This window comes from Marmota flaviventris (genome assembly GCF_047511675.1).
Source record: "Marmota flaviventris isolate mMarFla1 chromosome 5 unlocalized genomic scaffold, mMarFla1.hap1 SUPER_5_unloc_2, whole genome shotgun sequence".
Lineage (NCBI taxonomy): Eukaryota > Metazoa > Chordata > Mammalia > Rodentia > Sciuridae > Marmota > Marmota flaviventris.
Genome location: NW_027287680.1, coordinates 785,123 through 791,122, shown reverse-complemented (window position 1 = coordinate 791,122; position 6,000 = coordinate 785,123).

The window sequence follows — 6,000 nt, the reverse complement described above, 5'->3', positions numbered from 1 at the left end:
AGGTCAGGAGCCATTTTATCTAGAGGCTCCAAAGTTCTGATTCTGAGGCAATGCTGCTTAACATGTACCTATGTTGTGATGGACAAAAGGTGAGAGTTAAGCAGTCCAAGGGGAGAAATAAAGAATGTCCAGATGCTTCTGCCCTAGTCAATGCTTTATTCACTCAAATCACTCAATACAATTTTAATCTATAGGCTCCTAATCAAGAAAATGATAACCCTTAATGCTAGGCTCTGCAATAGACATAATCAATTCATAGCAAACAATTCTAGATTAATTCTAAGCACTTCAAACACACTTAATAATGACAGGATCATGACAGGCATTCCATCTGCATGCTAAGCTCAGATGTCAGATCAAAAGTCTGAAGCCTTAGGCTTTAAGTCCAGCAGATGCACACTCACTCAGACAGTAGTGATTAGGTCAGGAATCAAGGCAGGATTCTCCTGGGTTGAGCTTAGTGCCAGTGGGAGGAGAGGGAGAAGTGGGTCATAGGAGACAAGTTGCAGCTCTCACAAGGGTCAAGATGTGGCAGCAGAGTCTGAGAGTGGTGAAGAAAATGCAGAGGATCAGCAAATATTGAAAAGTGTTGGGATATCAGTCCAGGTCCTCATCACGCTCTCAGAGTGAGGGCATTGGCTGACTGAATATCTGTTCATTTGCTCCATTATTTATACCAAATTTTATGGCTTTTGACTCCCCTTTAATGCCATTGGGGCCTCTCAGTGACATCACTTACCCTGGGGTTAAAACATCTGATCTGATGGTCAGACCCTGATCTTTTCACCTTTCCCTCTTATTGGGTACCTTTCCCTCTTATTGAGCAAGGACAGCCTGCCAGAAGCTTCACTCTGAGTTTGTCAGGGTTGGGGAAGTGACTTGTTTGTGTCTGAGGGCCACACTGGAGGGCTCCATAGGTGTGCCTGGTGAGACTGCAGGTTTCAAACTGGAGTTTTTAAAATGGAGATGTTTAAGCTCAGACCTGAGGCCATCCTCACAGCCTGCTAAAGGATCAACCGTACTCCATCTTAGGACACAACTCCTTCATAGCTTATGAAATTCTTTTTGTGGGCTCTAAAGCTGCTCTGTGAGTGCCAACTGGCTGCTGCTCTCCTCAGAGGAAGAGCCTTGTCCATGTGCTATTGACAATAAATCTCTCCTGAGATTCTGGTGTGTGGCATGGTCTTTAGACTTTGTGTCAAATCTGCAAATGTCCTTTCAACATGGTTTAATATTGATGAGGGAATTCAGAGTCTCAAAACTATTGGAATGCTTGGGTAGATCTGTCATGTGCCACCTTCTCCTCCATACCTGGGCAGTCCAGAACATGTGTGCTTAACCAAAATTATAAGAAACACATTTATGAGGGGAGCACCAGGCATCCATGAGGGGCTCTGTCCTTGCTCTGCTCTGCATGCCAGACCTTATTGTGGGAGCTGGGGTCAATCAATGGAAGACTTCAATGTGATGGGCATGATTGAATCTTAGGGAAGAAGAGGCCAAGTGGTAGCCTTCAATCACCAAAGATGGGGTAGTCATAGTTAGCATGTGGACAGCAAAGGATAAGAAATGAACACAATGGCCTGGCCCTTGTAGATCTCTGGTGTTGGCTAATTAATCATGGTATTTCAGGAAGCCAAATAAATGAGAAACCCACCAAATTCTTACTTGATTTATATTAACAGAAAATTTCCATGGCAAATTGTATAAAAGACTTCCCCAAATCATAACACCACAGAATCATGGCCCCTCAACCATTTCCAAATTTTGAGTCAATTTACAGATCCAGAACCTGTTGAATGAAGGTGAGGCCAGGTCCCCTTGAGGGGGGACCTTGGTACAATATCAAAAATCTTTACTGTTAATCTTTCTCCCATCCTTCCCCAAAGGAACCTAAGGCCTGTTGCCAGGGTAACTGTACATTTTGGAAAAGACAATGATCAGACTAGTGGGGACAACTAGACACAGGCTCTGAACTGATATTGATTCTGGGAGATCCAAAACGTCATTATATCCTTCCAGTAAATATTGGGGCTAATGGAGGTCAGGTGATCAGTGGAGTTTTGGCCAAGGTCCAACTCACAGTGGGTCCAGTGCCCCCCCCCCCAATATATCCTGTGGTTATTTCTAAGTCTCAAAACATATCATCAGGATAGATAGACTTAACACTTGGAAAAACTCCCATATTCCTTCTCTAACCTCTGGAGTGAGGGCCATTATGGTGGGAAAGTCTAAAGTGAAGCCTCTGGAATTGCCTATACCTGGGAAAATAGAGAATCAACAGCAATAGCACATCCCTGGAGGGATTGTAGAGATTAATGCCAACATCAAGGACTTGAAGGATGCAGGGGTGGTGATTTCCACTACAGCCTCATTTAACTCTCCTATCTAGTCTGAGTAGAAGACAGATGGGTCTTGGAGAATGGCAGTTGGTTATCATAAGCTTAATCAGGTGGTGAATCCTGGTACCTGGTAAGTGGCTATTGATTTGGGAAATGCTTTTTTCTCTATCCTGGTGCATAAGTACCACCAGAAACAATTTGCTCTCAGCTGACAAGACCAGCAGTGTACCTTCACTGTCCTTCCTCAGAGGTATGTCAACTCTCCAGCTCTGTGTCACAGCTTAGTTTGCAGAGACCTTGATCATCTTTCTCTTCCACAAGGTATTGCACTTGTCTATTATATCAATGACATTAGCTCCAGTCTTTTTCAAATTTTTCCAAGAAATTTAAAGACTGGGAACACCCCCAATTACATTTTATGAAGCCAGTATAACCCTGAAACCAAAACCAGACAACAACACACCAAGGAAAGAAAACTACAGATCAATGTCCCTGATGAACACAGATATAACAATCCTTAACATTTTTTTTTAGCAAATCACATTTAAAAATACATTAATATGGTAATACACCATGATCCAGTGGATTTTATCCCAGGGATGCATGGTTGGATTAACAAATGCAAATCAGTAAATGCAATAAACAACAATAAATATATTCAAGACCAGGAATCACATGAGCATCTCAATACATGTGGAATAATATCTTTGATAAAATTCCCCACCCCTTCATGTTAAAAATCCTGGATAAAATAGGGATAAAAGGAACTTATCTCAACATTATAAAGGATATATGTGAATAACTCAAAGCCAACTTCATACTAAATGGAAAAAAAACTGAAAACATTTTTTTCTAAAATTAGGAAAAAAAAAACATGGATATATACTCTCACCACAGGCAAGATAAGAAAAATAAAAGGATTCACATAGGAAAAGAACAAGTCAAACTATCTCTATTTGGTGATAACATGATTCTATATCTAGAAAACTCCAAAAATTCCACCAGAAGACTGCTAGAGCTGATAAATAACTTTAGCAAAATACTAAGATAAAATATCAAAATCAATAGACTTTCTATACTTCAACAATAAATCTGCTGAGAAAGAAATCAATAAAACTATTCTATTCACAACCAACCTCAAAAAAATTTTAAAAAATTGACAATATAACCAAGAGGATGAAATTCTCTACAATGAAAACTATAGAACACTGAAGAAAGAAATTGAAGAAACAAATTTAAGAAATTTAGAAGATGGAAATAGCTCCCAGTTCTTAGATAGAAAGACTTAATATTGTCAAAATTATCACATTACCCAGAGAACGGTACATACTCAGTGTGATCCCTATCAAAATGACAATGATGTTCTTCACAGAAGTAGGAAAAACAGTCCTAAAATTCATTTGGAAGAATAACAGACCCAGAATAGCCAAAGCAATCTCAAGAAAGAAGAGCAAAGCTGGAGGCATCACAATAACATATCTCAAACAATACTACATACAAATATGTCAAAATATACTCTACTGTCATGTATAACTAGAAAGAACAAATATAAAAAATATGTATCAACTACTCAGGACCAAATTTAACCTAAGAGGTGAACAATCTGTGCACCTAAGACAAATATTGATGAGTGAAATTAAGAAAGAAAAAAAAATGGACTCAGGCCTCTGGACCAGGTAGGATTAGCTGGGGTAGGCACTAAGGGCAATGGGCCATTCAGGCTGGAGTTGCAGCTCCCCTCGTCTGTCTGGGGCCATTGAACCAGGCAGAGTAAAGATGTGAAAGAGCAAAAGAACCAGTGGAGGAGATCAGATCCCAGAAGAAATGAAACATTGTAGATTGGATTTTCCTGCCTTCATATCCACTATGAGGACTCACAGTGTAAGGGGAGTCCCTGAGCAACTGTGACAAGAGGGAAATGTCCCCTCAAGGTTTGTGACTGAAGGTGTGGATCATATTCAACATGAATAAATTAAATAAAAAGCCATATATGTAGGTCAGGTGGTGGAACTCTTGTAGCTACAGTTGAGAGAAATCAGTGTACACACATACTGCTGACAAGAACAGCAGTTAGTCCAATATCATATGCACAAACTTGTTCATCATATATTGGCATGAGTGCATCCCAAGAACAACACAGAATATTTTGCAAAGAAATTTACAAAATGACAGAAAATTACATTCTTATAAAGGCAACAGGAAGAAAAAATGCCAAATGTCTTTCAGGTGACAAGAATGTAGATAAGAATTTATTTGTGCAAATGACATACATTCATATGTTTTAGCAACTGTTGGAGATAAAAACATTTAACAGTATGTACAATTTTCATTGAATCATTTTGAATTCATTAACCTCAGTTTTTTGTCCTGATCACAATTATGTTCTCCCTTTCAATAATTTTTCACATTTCATGTTAAAGGTATATTGTGTGCAATAAGGATGTGTATCCACTGGCAAAATGATTACAATAGGGTTACAGAGCCTTTGGAAGCACATTATGAAGTACATGATGTAATAAAGTGTCCCTCAGCATTCCTCATTTGTTGATCAATAGCACCAAGTGATCATTGTTAATAGGGGGAAAAAGTAATTTAGAAAGTAATTAATTCCGTATCTTACAATCCAAGCAATCTTTTGCATTTTTTACATGCAATCAATGTACCATACATAAATTTTCTTATTTTAAGCACTATAAAGAGAAGAACCAAAGGAGAATCCCCCATTTTCCCCACTTACAGAGAGAAATACTTGCAGCAGTCTTTCTTCAAATCATTGGCATTAAAAATATGCTAACCTCTCCTCATACTCCTTTTCATCACCCTAATGCTAACAGAGCATGTTTTATTTATGCATCATCTTATGGTATTTCTGAGGGAATTCTCAATAAACCTTTTCACCCTTAAAGGAGAATGTAATTCTGAACCCTCTAAATTATTGAAATCAAACTACAGAACATAAAGCTTATTCCTTATTTAAAAAAAAAAATAGGCTCATAAAGTAATCATATTTTTTAGACCTACAGAATGTGAGGCTGTATGAAACCTAGGATGTGATTCATTTATGTATTTTATCATTACAATAATCTGAAGTTTCCTATGGGAATGATCCATGAAAAATTAAGTCAAATTTAGAGAATAATTTTTCAAGAGGTAATTAAACAACAGAATCAAAGAAAAATATCAAATAAGTTATATAATTCAAACTACTTTACTAGAGAATTTGATAAGTTCTTTTGGAGAAACTAAAATAGTACATTGTTTAGTAGGAAAAAAATAAAAACAAAAAAATTCTCTATAATTCTAGGTGAGTTCCATATCCTGAAAACATATTCATTTTTCCATCTTGTATTTGACACAAATGTCTAGGGCTGGTCAGAAAGGACTCCCTACAGCGCCTGAAAGTCAGTACAGAAGGGTGAAAAGCTGCAAGGTTTTTAACATGGATTTGTCTCTTCACCCATCACCTTCTGAATTTGTTATATGGATTTACATGCTTACATATTATATTATTTATTTTTTTCGGTCATGGTAATCAAATTATTTAAAAATATCAATATTTTTCTTCTTTCCAAAACTTCACCATCTGAAATAATGGTGGCCATATTTGTATCATAAACAATGCTTTTTGAGTGATTACAGCTGTAAAGAGGCTTTACCT